Source organism: Balaenoptera musculus, chromosome 3, assembly GCF_009873245.2.
Source record: "Balaenoptera musculus isolate JJ_BM4_2016_0621 chromosome 3, mBalMus1.pri.v3, whole genome shotgun sequence".
In the NCBI taxonomy this organism is placed as follows: Eukaryota; Metazoa; Chordata; class Mammalia; order Artiodactyla; family Balaenopteridae; genus Balaenoptera; species Balaenoptera musculus.
This window is the reverse complement of record NC_045787.1, coordinates 9247432-9262598: the sequence shown is the minus strand read 5'-3', so window position 1 is coordinate 9262598 and position 15167 is coordinate 9247432. Positions and strand designations below refer to the sequence as shown.

The window sequence follows — 15167 nt, the reverse complement described above, 5'->3', positions numbered from 1 at the left end:
TTCTCTATTTAAGTGAAAATAAAGACGGAACAAAGGAGAAGGTAATGTTGATGGAATGTTAACCACCCCTCCCCCGCCAGCCCCTGCCCCTGTGCCAGATCTTTACTTGGTGAGAAATGTGTTTTCCTTTGCAGAACTGGAGGGGGAAAACGGGGGGGGGGGGGGAACCTTCATTGTATCCATACTATCCTAAATGTGTGTAGCTTTGTAAACATTCTCTTTTGTTTAGTCATCTCACAGCTGAAATTTTGAGATGTGTATCCGTGGAATTCCACACCTGGCAGCCCTGATCTTCATCCAGACTTTGGGATCTATTTTACCCAGTTCTCGAATCATGAGAGCATGTTCTCTCGGGGAATAAACAGACACCTAAGCCTGTGTCTCAGTCCCCATGAAGCAGCATTCCAGATGTTACTCAGGAGATCATTTCTCAATGTTTGTCTCAATTCTTTGGCCTAGGAATGAAACACATCCTGGCCATCATCCTCTGAGTATTCAGAATATCACAGCACTCACAGTGTCTCCTAGGGCTCTTAAAACGTATGGCACTACCATCAGTTAAAATACACACGTGTGTGTGTTTTATTACATTCTCATCTCATGCCAGTGGCTTCCGTGTAGCAGAACCCGCTGGGATGTGGGCACCCCATTCTGGAGGGCAGACTTTTCACAGGCCACTCATCACACATGGGCACTTTCTTTATCTGTGTTCCTGACCCTGGGGAATCCCCCCTGTGCCCAGGGAAAGACTTGAGGCTCTGGAAACGTCAGTGCAACCTGGGAGGCAAAGTAATATTTTTATTTCTGGGAATGTATAAGCATTATTTTAGTAGGTTTGAGGATATTTTTAGAAACATACCTTCTCTGCATTTCAAAACATGTTTCTTCAGACCCTGGCAGATGTTGTTTTAATTAAAACACATGTAATTTCAATTAGTAATTTTAAAAGAAGCCCGGTTTCCCAGACAAGGTGATTTTTCAGAGCATTCTTTGCTGACTCGCTTTAATAACTTGATTTCACGAGCCAAATTCTAGGCAGCTGGAGAGCTGTGTGCTTTGGCCAGAACTTGGTATCTTCAGATTAGGTGCCTGTGTTAGAGCTCTCATCTCCCAAACCCGAGAGCCTAATCTCATGAATGCTGCCCTCCTTTCCAGCAAAGACATGGGTTCTTTGTTAATGAACTTCAGACACCTGTTGGGGAATTTTGGCGGCTGGGTCTGGCAGATAAGAATTCCTTGGAAGGGGAAGTTGTAAATAAATTGAAGGGCCAATAATGATTTTATTAAACAAGACTTCATGATTGGCCCCTTGGAAATACTCCATGTGGGGAAAAGGCGAAACTGAGTCCACTGAAATTTCCAGTTGATGCAGATTTCAGAACCTCCACTGTAAGAAAAGAGGGAAAAAAACACCTAACTTTATTTGGGCCATTTTGGTATTTATTGTAATGCCTGGTCAAACAGTTTCAGAAGAAAATCTTTAGAGAAGAGGATGCATAAGAAATGAAATGGCTCTCCCAAATACCCCCACTCTTGAGAATCGAAAATAAAAAAGAGGATTTTAGCAGAATAATGTTTTTAAGTTATATTCCTTCTCCATGTTAACTGCTAGCTCTTCCCCTTGCCAAAATCGGGGAAAGACATTTAATCATGTGGAAATAAATTGTTGTTTTTACTTTCTAATACTAAAAATAATGGATTGGAAAGTAGTTTAAAAGTTTTAAAATGAATACTTTTTTAGCCATTCTGCCTTACGTTTGATTGTATTTATTATGCTGGATCTTGAGGAATTGCAGAGCAGGCAAGGGTAGATGTAATTGGGGGTTCTGCTAAAAAAAAAAAAAAAAAAGGGTGTATAGGCTGGTGCCATAAATTGAATGGTCCAGTGGATCTGACCTGGAGGACACATAAGGCAGTAAGACGAAGAGAAGGCAGACACTGTAGAGAGGTGAGGCAGTCATCCAGGACGAGGGACACAGCAAGCCCCAGAAGAGGCCGGGGACCCAGGAGGTGACAGAAGATTGGCAGGGCAGCTCCCCTAGCATCTGGGCAGCTGAGGCCAAGAGCTAGGATGCTGGTCTGTGAGATGGCACAAAAGCAGATTTTGCTCCTTGAGAAGAAGCAAGCTTCTTGAGATGCTTTGAGAAGAGAAAGCCCATCTGTTCATCCTGCCAGACTGAGGTCAAAGAGGAGAAGAGAGGCAAAGAATCAGACAGTTCCCCACAGCTCCTCCTCAAAATGTCCCAAAAGTTCTTTCAAGACACTTAGTTGAAATTTAGAGATTTCTTCTCTTATAACCAAGAAAGCTCATGAAAATGTACCGTCTCTGAGGCAAACCTCTTTTTTCAAATTTAAAATGGAATTCCCTATTCAGTTTTGTGTATGATAACATCTTTGAACAATGTCAGGTAAAATACTGGCTTTGGAGTGGAATGATAAAAGACAAGTGGCTTGTTTCCTAAAGCATGTAATATCCTTTGAATCCCAGATTTGATCATCCTTACTATTTAATGTAGGCAGTTGAACTCGGGACAGTACAAACCAGAATGGTGCAGGCGTATGGTAATGTACAACGTGTTGCTTTTCATTAGGAGTTACTAATATTCCAGCATCAACATTAGAGGGTATATTCAATGTGCAAGGTAGATCAAAGGATAAGAAATTCCCATGGTCCTCACTTGCAGGCTTGAACACTTTAATTTACTCATCAGAGAGGAATGTCATAGCTATGAAATGGAAAGTGATGTTAAACTTTTTAACTGAATATTAACTCCATGGACTAATACCGACTAGTGTTTGTGTGAGAGTCAGGTCCATTATAAGTGATCTTGTTACTCTTTTTTCCTTTTTTTGGGGGGGAGGGACGGGTACTTATCTATTTTTTAAATTGAAGTACAGTTGATTTACAATATTGCGTTAGTTTCAGGTGTACAGCAAAGTGATTCAGTTATATATACATTTTTTCAGATGCTTTTCCATTTTAGGTTATTATAAGATATTGAATATAGTTCCCTGTGCTATACAGTAGGACCTTGTTGTTTATCTATTTTACATATAGTAGTGTGTATCAATTAATCCCATACCACTGATTTATCCCTCCCCCACATTCCCCTTTGGTAACCGTAACTTTTTTTCTATGTCTGTGAGTCTGTTTCTGTTTTGGAAATAAATTTATTTCTATTATTTTTTAGACTCCACATATGGTGATATCATATAATATTTGTCTCTCTCTGATTGACTTCACTTAGTATGATCATCTCTAGTTCCATCCATGTTGCTGCAAATGGTGTTATTTCATTCTTTTTTATGGCTGAGTAATATTCCATTGTATATATATACCACATCTTATTTATCCATTTATCTGTCTATGGACACTTAGGTTGCTTCCATGTCCTGGCTATTGTAAATAGCGCCGTTATGAACATTGGGGTGCATGTGTCTTTTCAAATTAGAGTTTTCATCTTTTGGGGGGTATATGCCCACAAGGAGTGGGATTGCAGAGTCATGGTAGCTCTATTTTCAGTTTTTTTTTTTTTTTAAATTAATTAATTAATTTATTTTTGGCTGTGTTGGGTCTTCATTTCTGTGCGAGGGCTTTGTCTAGTTGCGGCAAGCGGGGGCCACTCTTCATCGCGGTGCACGGGCCTCTCACTATCGTGGCCTCTCTTGTTGCGGAGCACAGGCTCCAGACGCGCAGGCTCAGTAGTTGTGGCTCACGGGCCTAGTTGCTCCGCGGTATGGGGGATCTTCCCAGACCAGGGCTCGAACCCGTGTCCCCTGCATTAGCAGGCAGATTCTCAACCACTGCACCACGAGGGAAGCCCTATTTTCAGTTTTTTGAGGACCCTCCATACCATTTTCCATAGTGGCTGCACCAGTTTACATTCCCACCAACAGTGTAGGAGGGTTCCCTTTTCTCTGCTCCCTCTCCAGCATTTATTATTTGTAGAGTTTTTGATAATAGCCATCCTGACTGGTGTGAGGGGATACCTCGTAGTTTTGATTTGCATTTCTCTAATAATTAGCGATGTTGAGCATCTTTTCATGTGCCTGTTGGCCATCTGTATGTCTTCTTTGGAGAAATGTCTATTTAGCAACCTTGTTACTCTTAAAAAGTGAGAATAGAGGCTGTGTGTGAGAGACGAGCCACAGGCCTCACTCACCAGCAAATAGTTATGGAGGGACCACTGGGGCTACTGCAGGGAACAAGGCCCCAACTTGCTTCCTTAGACCAGAGTTCCCCACACTGTGTACCACGAATGGGTCACAGATATGCTGCAACTTTGATGCCCTCAGCCCTCAGGAAGGTCTGGGGAGCAAGCGCCTGGATCCGTAGCCCCCAGCAGGGCACAGCTCTGACCCCAGGACACAGTACAGGTATTAGCATTTTCTATGTGTGCCATGCTGAGGAAACAATTTAGAAGTTCTACCCAAGACAGGCCTCCCACCTCCACAGCCCAATACGAGACACCTGTGCTCTGTCACTCTACCTGAAACTCAAAAGGTTGAACTTTCAGATCATCCTCCCCTTTACTCCTCAGATACTAACCCAAACCCTAGTTTTTTATTTGCCCCTATTTTTCCAGTGACAGAAATGGATAGACACTGTGGAGTTTTCTCCTTCTTTTCTTTATCCTTAGACAGTAAATCCATCAGGATATCTTGTTGACACTTCTTTGGGGAGTTTCTTGAATTCCTTACTCTTCATGTGTATTTCACCTTCCAATTTTAGCCTGCAGCATGGCAAGTCCAGGGCACGCCCATGGCATCCTACCTGGGTCACTTTGTCCCTCTCACCCTTTCTGAGCTCCCACCCCCAAATCACTACTGCCACCCTGATCTTCGTAAAATCCTCCAATAAAGGAATATTCGGTGTTTCCATGATATGCATGATACAAAGTGAACTCTGTCACCTGATTTTATTTTTCAGTAAAACAGTTTGTATTAAGGCCCCTGCAAGAGTCTCCATGCTTCCTAGTATGGGCATGTCTCTCTTCTGATCTTGCTCCAACCTCTGAGAAGCATTTGAAATATTCATACATCTTCATTCCCAAGAGAAAACTTTCCTAGTTTTCTTCCTTCCTCTTTTATTTCCTTTGGCTTTTTCTCCTCCACTCTGCCTCAAGGCTCTGTCCTGGGTCAATCTTCTATAAAGCCCATCACATAAATTCATTATTTCTGACATTGTATTTTCCAGTTCTAGAATTCCCATTTGGTTCTTTCTTATAGTTTCCATTTCTCTGCTGAATTTGTTCATTTTTTAATCATGCATGTTGTCCATTTCTCCACTTGATATTTAACATTTATATCACAGATCAAGTCCTTGTCTGCTTATTCTAGTATCTGGGTTATTTGTGGATTTGCCTGTATTGATTATCCTTTCTCTTCATTTTTGACCACATTTTCCTGCTTCGTTACATGTCTTGTGATTTCTTGTTTATGCTAGACATTGTGTGTTAAAATATTAGAATTGACCGAAGTAGATAATACATACCTCCAACAAAACACCCCATTTCTTCTATCAGTCTGCTAAGGTGGAGGGCTGAGTTAATCAAACATGTATTTTAGCTGTATCTGGGCTTTAGTTAAATTCAGTTTTTACCACTGATTCAAATGTTTCAAGAGCGTGATCAGTATTTAACCTACAGTTGGACTTAGAGGCTGAGCACATGCAGATTCTGGAGATGTCTCTGTGCATCACAGCCCAGTCATTACTTTCTGAGTCAGAGGAGATGTTTAGATCCCTGCACTACCTACATTTTTCAGACCTTAAATAATTTTACTCTCACTGTCTCTATCCAATCTCAATACTTACTTTTTTTTTTTATAAATTTATAAATTTATTTATTTTTGGCTGCGTTGGGTCTTCATTGCTGCACGCAGGCTTTCTCTAGTTGCAGCGAGCGGGGGCCACTCTTCGTTGCGGTGTGCAGGCTTCTCCCTGTGGTGGCTTCTCTTGTTGCAGAGCACGGGCTCTAAGTGCGTGGGCTTCAGTAGTTGTGGCGCATGGGCTCAGTAGTTGTGGTTCATGGGCTCTAGAGCGCAGGCTCAGTAGTTGTGGCGCACGGGCTTAGTTGCTCCATGGCATGTGGGATCTTCCCTGACCAGGGCTCGAACCCGTGTCCCCTGCATTGGCAGGCGGATTCTTAACCACTGTGCCACCAGGGAAGTCCCAACCTCAGTACTTACTGTTCCTAAGTTCACAGCTGTCCTTCCAGTTGGGCTCTCTCCCCACTGTCCCTGCTCTTACCCTTCTCTTTCCACTTGAGCTATTCTGTCCCCCACTCCCCACAGTTGCTCTTTCACCATCTCCTTTCTATCTCCTTACCCATCCTCCAAGACAAATTCTAGTTCCACCCCTTTTACAAAGCTTCCCTGAGAACTCTTTCTTTAATTTTGTGCTCTATTTGAAGTCTTTCATGTTTACCAATGTATTTTCCCAAATTTAGCACATAAGGAGTATTGTGCACAAGACACATATGAGTGCATAATGCTAATGGATACAGCAGTATCGTCTCCTCGGCCAAGCCAGTAGCTCTTTAGAACAAGGAAAACATCTTTCTCTGTTTTCTCTTTTTATGCTTCTTTTGAAAGTCCTGGCAATGCCTAGCACCGTATGAATGTGATGACAGCCACAGGGAGGTGTTGCATCGTTCTGCTAGAATATGAACTCCAGGGCAGCAAGGGGAGTAGCTTCCTTGTTTGCTGCTGGAACCCCCAGAACAGGGCTGTTCCAGCATCTGGCAGATAATTTTTAGGTTTTATTTGAATGCACAGTAGGTTGAAGTCATAATATTGTGGTTTCATCAACCAAATTACCATTGTTATCTGTTGATTTTCCTAGTTATCCAAAATTGGTTTGCAGTGATAACCTATAGCATAACATCGTTGACAAATGAGACCTACATGCCTACCCTCACCCTCCTTCCTCACCTTGAACACACCACCACCACTACATCCCTAAAAATAGAGCTCCAAGCCTTATTTTTATTATGTAAACAAAAGCAGATGAAAAACACTTTTTCAGACCATGATTCTTGATCTCAGTTGTGTATTGGAACCACCGGAGCCCATCCCCAGAGACACTGAGTTATTAGCACTTATTTTTAAGCTCCCTGGGAGGTTGTAATATCTAGCCAAGGTTGAGAACTACTGCTTTAAATCTCTGTAAGACCCATCGTAAATAAAAACAGCCTGCTAATCTCCTGGAAAACTGTCTTCTTCCAATTTTGAAATGTTTTATAATGACTACAGTCTAAACCTGAAGTCATTATCTCTGAGCATTTTTCTCTGAGACATTCCATTTCTTTGATTGCAACAGACACAAAAATTTTCTCCAGAAATTATTCTGATTCAAACTTCCTCTTCACATTATTGTATGTAATGGATGATGGCTTTGAAATAGCTGATTTCAGTTAACATTGCCACTAAAGGTACTGATAGCTAGAGTCAAAACAAAGCATGAATTCTTGCAAATGTATTTATACATAGTAGGAATATCAAGTGGGCATCAGCTCCCTGTTGTTGAATAATCTTTCATAACACACACTTAGGTGAAGATGTCATGAGTCTCTTCAGTTTGGCAAAGGATTCTAACTTTACCTTTCCACTTAATAAAGCCCCTTATGGTTAAAGACTAATTGAATCAAGAGGATGATTGTAAAGAGCTTTTTGGAAACATCAAATTCAAGGGTAAGGCTGACAAAAGAGTTCAGGGCTGAGAAGGCTACAGGGACTGTCTTGATTTTTCTGATGGAAGCAGGGTGTCCCCTTGATGCCATCCTTCCTCACTCAGGGTGTCTGTGTTCCCCACCACTTGGGAAGCCTGCCAGTTCCCAAGGAAAAAATGCCCGCGGGGTACCAATGAGCAAGCAAAGAAGGAGAAAAATAACCAGAAAATATACAAATCAATACTTTGAGTTATAACCCTGCCTTACAAGCATCCTTCCAAAAAACGAGAGCATTAGCATTACCTTTCTGAGAGCTGCTTTTCTTGAGTTAAAGCTACTTATCACTTCCCAAATATACTTTTCTTTGCTGTGACCTTATACCTCTGCCCGGATGATTTATAAAAATGTGTTTTCTTTGATGTGCAGAGGTGATGCTGGGCAGTGCGTGCTTTAAGTTGCTTTTGAATCTGGTATCTCTGGGGTTTGGTATGGGGGAGGTTGCATCAGCTACGGGAAGAAGCTCATGGCTTCCCTTGAGGATCAAACCTTTGACCTTGCTTTCTTGGCCGGATGCTAATCTGCCGCACTAAGGAAAGTCAGACAATGGGGAGACCCAAGGAATCGTCCCATTGGCTTCATTGAACATCCCTCAGTTGACCTGATCCTGTATAACCTAGTGTTAAGTGTCGCCTTCTCCTGTGACACCTCACTTACCCCAAGGAGCAACACTGGTATTGTATTCCATTCTCACCAGTTTTCACTACTGGCCCAGGCTGGGGGAGAAGAGCTAGTGGATAAAAAGATGTAGGGTAGGTGATGAATATTGACAAGGCTATTTGTTGAATGAAGGTAAAGGGTATTGTTTCTGAAGCATCATTATAGGGGAAAATAGAGGATTGTTCAGTTACCTATTTTCCATTAGGCAAAGGACTAGAGCTAGCTAAAAACATTTGAATTACAAAGTAGAACACCTCCCTGGATCAATGGTTTAAATGGTAAGCAAGTGACTGTGCTACTCAGTTGGATAGTAATGATCTGTGAGCAACAGACAATGAATGCCGAGCATTCAGTAGTTAAGTACAGTTTGCCACAAAGCCCATCTTAAATGGGTAAGGAAGTGACCTCCTATGTGTAAACATGACTGCATCCACGGTAATTAGGTGCAAATGGGAAGGGATAGACTGACTAAGGCAGGCTTTGTCTTCTTCCCACATTAGCTTAAAGCAGCACATATAGCCACCCTGCTTTTCATCTTTCCAGCTGGCTCCCTGGGTCACCCCCAGCCAGCTGGGCTGGTGGGCTCTGGGCAAGAATGGAGCAGAGGATTTGGGGGTTTGGAATGAGAGTGATCCTTGGAGAGCAGTGCTGGGGAAGTGGAGGAAAACGAGAACTACAGACAAGAGACAATACCAGTGACAGTAACAGCTACAGCCTAGCCCCCATGCTTCATCTGCAAACACCCGCTCCTGCTCGGGGCCGCTGGAAGGAAGCTGAGGGCCTGGCATAAGCTGGATGCAGAATAAACAAATGGCAACTGGCAACTGCCTAGAACTAAGTAGACAGACAAATCAGTGAGTCCAACTATTTGGGTGTCTTCTTTGGAAAAATGTCTATTCAGATCACTTTTAATCAGACTGAGTTTTTTTCTATTGATTTCTCTGAGTTCTTTATATATTTTAGACATTAACTCCTTATCAGATATATGATTTGCAAATATCCTCTTCCATTCCATAGGCTGCCTTTTCATTTCCTTGATGGTTTCTTTAGCTGCACAGGATCACATTTTTAAATATAAACTGTTGCCAAAGATGTAGTTTCCTGTGTGACATTTCAAAGATAAATCTGACACATCCCTCTTTTAAATATACCTGATCTGAATATCATAGCGGTTTAATATCCACCATCATCCTTTTAAATAATATGTAAGGAAGTTCTTCATTAATATTAGAAATTATATATAATTTCTGTTGCTTCTTGAGCATGTGACCGTTCGACATTCCCCAAGAATTTTACTAAATGCTTAAAAGTCTCTTATTAAACATTCTTTCTGCAAACAAAAGACATACAAATTAAAAAAAAATTTTTTTAATATTTCTTGTAGTATTAGGCTTTAAGTTTCTCTTATGTATTGTTACTACTGTAGTTCTTAGTAGGACACAAGCAAAACAGCAACATATATGTGTCATATATCTTGATTAAAAATTTTAGATATAAAAAGTAAAATTGTATTTGAAATGTATCCCTTAGATGGATGAGCCCTTTTATCCCAATCAATTCAGATATTCAAAAATGAGTTTTACTTCTTGCTTGAATGAACAGGATTCAGTATCTTTCTATTCTCATTGTGTATGTATGTTTATAGATTTAAATACTGAGAAACATCACTCAGATAAGGTGAAGGGAATCAAAGATCTTTATAGCAATATCACTTGATTCTTTCGACTTCTTTTGGATTTTAGTTCAAAATCTCATTGAGATCCATCACCAGAAGTTAGTTTTAGTTACCTATCCAATGGCAACCTGAGTAAGTTCTCCTTCATTTTGGAGAAGGTAAAGAATTGGAAACTACCTCTTTGGAAAAAAAAAAAAAAAGGATGAACTGCCCATCATTAAAGTTGTTTCCTTGTCAACCCAGACACTAACACTGTGCAGAAAAACACCTTGGTTTGGACTCAGAGCACGTTTGCCACTCAGGAGCAGGGAGGGACTAGACTTAGGTTTTGTACAGTGAGGTAAGGAAGGCTGTGAACATGCACATGGGAGGGTTTTCAAGCAGATCAGTTTTGTTGGAAGAGTGCATAGGAAAGCCAAGGGTCTGAAAACGGGATCCCTGAAAACCCCAAGGCCCTGGGTTCCCTCAGAGAGTCTTCATGAAGTCCCCGGGCACACAGGGCCCAGTTTGGAGACCACAGCCCCAGGGTAGCCTGACCCTGACGGACTCCAGATATGACCTTCCCGTTGCTCCCACATGGCCAGGGGTTGATGTTAGGAGAATGTGCTTCTCTGATGGGTTAGCTGTGTTTTCACAAGCTGCTTCCACATGCGCCAGTTTTGAGCTGCAGTTCCTCGGGGGGTGGGGGGGGGGAGCTTTACCACATAGAGAAAAGCAGCCAACTGCGTGGTGAGAAACACCAGGCAAGATTTAAGGATTACATTTGAAGCTAATTAAGACTACAGTATGAATTGTATGCTCAATCATAATTTCTTATCTACGTATACAGTATCATTATTGAGACAATGGGTAGAGTATTTGAAACTTCCTGGGGACTAATTAAATAGAAAGAAGTCTGGCTTTCAGACCGGAAGCTCCACAGTTCAGTTCTCATACCATAAATGTCTGATGTGATGGTTTAATACAGTTGCCAAGATATTATACTAAGAAATAGCTGGATATTTCAAGGGGTTAGTGTATTTCTGTCCTTGTCTGCTGACTTCAAAAATGTGGAATTAATTATCTCCTCATTCATTCATTCATTCATTTGACCAATATTTATTGAGTGCCTATTATGTGCTGATCCCAGTAGAGCATCAAAGTTTCTGCCTCCTGGAATGTATGGTCCAATGATGGAAAGAGTTTCAAAAGGAAGCAAAAAATATTCACTTTCTGCTTTGGATGTGAACAAAATATTGTAGTTTAGGGGATTAGGGCATAACAGGCGGAGGAAAGTGTTGGATGGGTGGTCAGGAGAGCCCTCTACCAGGTGACACCCAAGCAAATCCTGAGGGATGGGCAAGAGCCACATGTTAAGCCAGCTGGAGAAAGAACTTTCTGGGCAGAAGGAGCAGCGAAGCAAAATCCCTGCTGCAGGATGGAGCTTGGCATATGCCTAAAATGGTGAGAAGGTCAATGTTTTGCAACCGGTAAATGAGGCAGGAACGGTTGGAGATGGTGATGGTGAGTGAGAGAAGCCTTTAAGCCTAGAGAAGGAATCTGAAGACTTTGGCTGGGAGAGCATGATGGGATTTACAGTCCTTGAAGTCCTCTCTGGTTGCTGGTCAGAGGCTAGACTGTAGGAAAGCAAAAAGGTCAGTGAGGGCTTGATTTCAGGAGTCTGGGAAGGAGATCATGTTATCATGGTCCAGAGCTGTAGCAGAGGGGTTGGGAAAAGTATTTTGAAGGTGGAGCCAACAGGACTTGCTGATGGATAGAATGCAAAACACTATAAACAGGAAAAGGAAAGAGAGGACACAGACTAATAGAATCAGGAGTTTGGTTTGGGGTTGAAAGTTTGGAATGTCTATTAGATATGAAAGGAGAGATGTCCAGTAGAAAATGGGGAAAAATGGCTTTGATGCTTAGGACTGATATATTCATAGGTGTATCATCAGTGGGAAAAAAAAAAAGATATTTAAAGTCATGGTCCAATTATTTTAATTCTCTAAATACAGAAACAGCTATAGGAAGCCTAATCTAAAAATAAAATGCCTAGCCACAGGTAGACAAGCATTTCTTGGCTCATTAACTAAAGATAGGTTTCTTACATAATTGTATTCTTTTTCTTTCCCTTTCAGTAAAGCAGGCAAGAGATAATGTTTCTTTTGTGAGTGCTACTGAAACATATAAGACCACATACGCACAAATAATTTTAGAATTATCTGTAGATCCCATTGTGAGCACTTTTAAGTTTGTCTTGTTTAAGTACAGTAAGCAGAGCTTATTCATACACTATAGTTGAGGCATCATGCCTGTTGATCCAACCCAGGAAAGAATATAGCAGTGGCGTGGAGAGAGGGTCAATCAGTTGAGATTGATGAGCAGTGTGGATTTCCATTCACTGGTCTAGACCCTCTTCTTGGGTATTATTTGTTTTACTTTGATTTCCTAAGGCTCATGATTCTGCATAGTCACATTTTACTACTGCAGTTTTCATCTGTCAAGTAATTTGTGTGTGTGTGTAGTCATCCCTTATTATAGTGCTTCTGGGAATTGATGAATCCCTGAGAACAGGACAGCGTACCTAGTCATTCTATCTTGTTCAGTTTGCCATGTGGCAGAAATTGTTTTAAGGGTGTATATATGAAATGCCAAGTTATTTGAATGGAAATGCTTCTTTGCTAGTACATTTATAAACACAGCTGGGTGGCTACCTTCCCTTGACCCACTGATACAGATGGTCTGGTAGTGAAGTTATCTTCCATTTTTCACCTGTGTGCAAGTCTTGGCAGGTGACTTTGTCAAACATTTAGAAGTGAGAATAGCCTGCAGGGAGGGAACCGCTTCCAGGAGATAAAAATCTAATTGATAGAGGACCATTAGAGACACCTTGTAGTCAAGCTTGCTTTGTTTTGCAGGAAAAAAAATATTTTGCTTCCTCCTTCTTTTGCAATTCTAAGTAAGGCTCAACTAAATTACAATTCTATAGATAGATAGACAGATAGAGATACAGATATGAATATAGATATTGGAAACAGAGAGTTTTGTGATACTTTTTCCTATAAATTGAATACTTATTTTTCATTCGTTTGAATTTTAATTGACTGTGGGTGAATGATTTTCCTAATCTTATATATAACTGGATGTTCGTATGCCACCAGAGTTTTTTTTTTTTTTAATAAATTTATTTATTTTATTTATTTATTTTTGGCTGCGTTGGGTCTTTGTTGCTGCACACGGGCTTTCTCTAGTTGTGGCAAGCAGGGGCTACTCTTCATTGCAGTGCGTGGGCTTCTCATTGCGGTGGCTTCTCTTGTTGTGGAGCACAGGCTCTAAGCACGTGGGCTTCAGTAGTTGTGGCACGCGGACTCAGTAGTTGTGGCACGTGGGCTCAGTAGTTGTGGCTCACGGGCTCTAGAGTGCAGGCTCAGTAGTTGTGGCGCACGGGCTTAGTTGCTCCGTGGCATGTGGGATCTTCCCAGACCAGGGCTCGAACCCATGTCCCCTGCACTGGCAGGCGGACTCTCAACCACTGTGCCACCAGGGAAGCCCGCCACCAGAGTTTTTGTAAGCAATGTGATTTTTGTCCCAAGCCATTTTTAGAGATTTATGTGACTCGTGAAATGGAAAACTGTGGTGGTTCTGCTTTCAGATTCCCAACAGAGTTTGTACATTTGTTTGCTCAAAGTGGAGACCCAGCTCTGTAGTATGGATGATCCACACAACCCACGCCATTAAGCGATCAACATTCTTCCTGTAAACTTACTGTTTCCTCTGGTTTCCTAGCTGCGCCATGAATGAGGCCATTTTCTGGTCTTGATAGCATCCTGGGACAGCTGCCCTATGCTCAGAGGCATGAGTTGGAGTTCAGGTATTGGCGAAGGCATATGGTTGTCCATAATGTTGGTTAAAGGATAGTTACGGGTATATAGATAGACCTATGTCACAGCAATACAGCACAAGCAGGGACTCCACACACAGCGAGTAAATGAAAAAGGCTCAACATGGAATCACCTTTGGAAATATTCGGAACGACACATGTGCTGACTTGACCCCAGACCCCCTAAGTCCAAGTCTCTGGCATGGGGCCTGAGCATCTCTATGTCTCCAAAGCTTCACAGGCAATTCTGATACCAGTCAGGGTGGAGATCGTGTTCACTGTACTGTGTTTGCTCCCTCACAAGGCCAGCCATTTCCTCTTATGAGTGCATACTGCCCTTTTTACAATTATTGGGCCACTTCTGACTGAACTCTGAATTATTATTTACAAAGGGTATTAGCATCCTTAAAAGACTCAAGTGCCACTAAGATTGTTCAAGGAGCCCATGAATTTAAAATGCATAAGCAGTGCTCACTTCAGCAGCGCATCTACTAAAATGGGAAGGATACAGAGAAGATTAGCATGGCCCCTGTGCAAGGATTACACACGAATTCATGAAGCGTTGCTTATTTTTATAGAAAAAAACTTACGATTACCTAAAGGGAAAGTGGGGGAGGCATAAATTGGGAGTATGGGATTAGCGGATGCACACTATCATATATAAAATAGATAAACAACGAGGATTTACCGTATATCACAGGGAAGTATGTTCCATATCTTGTAATAACCTATAATGGAAAAGAAATGAAAAAAGAAGACTACGTATATGTATAACTGAATCACTTTGCTATACACCTGAAACTAACACAATATTGTAAATCAACTATACTTCAATTTTAAAAAAACATAAGAAAAAGAGTAATTTAAGAGACAAATGGACGCAATGCAACATGTGAGTCTTAATTAAAAGAAAGTGTAAAAAAATAACAATCAGGGAGTTTGAAAAAAATACATAAGCAACTTGAAGAGGAAACGTCATTATTTTGAAATAAGTTATACGAACTATGTCTGGTTCTCTAACACACAAATATAGGAATAAAACACTCATTTAAATGTATTTATTCTACATCTCATTTGTCAATATTTCTTTAGTAACGATCTACGTTAACTCATTCAGTGAACGTTACCTTATTCAAGGCATCATGCTAGGTGCTGTGATACAATGATGGCATTTATTTAGATTCTCAAAAGATGATTCACTAATAGTATTGAGATGTGAAGGACTTATTCTCAGAAAAAAAAT

The 15167-nt window shown here is 41.2% G+C and overlaps 1 protein-coding gene and 1 non-coding gene across 5 annotated transcripts in view; both read left to right on the top strand.

The window, feature by feature from the left end:
* The window catches only part of CTNND2 (catenin delta 2), a 930783-nt gene that overhangs the window by 832630 nt on the left and 82986 nt on the right, over positions 1-15167 (top strand). The gene's annotated exons all lie outside the window — the stretch shown is intronic.
* LOC118893672 lies at positions 14392-14498 on the top strand. Its single transcript, XR_005019530.1, has one exon. It is a non-coding gene; the product is annotated as a U6 spliceosomal RNA (small nuclear RNA).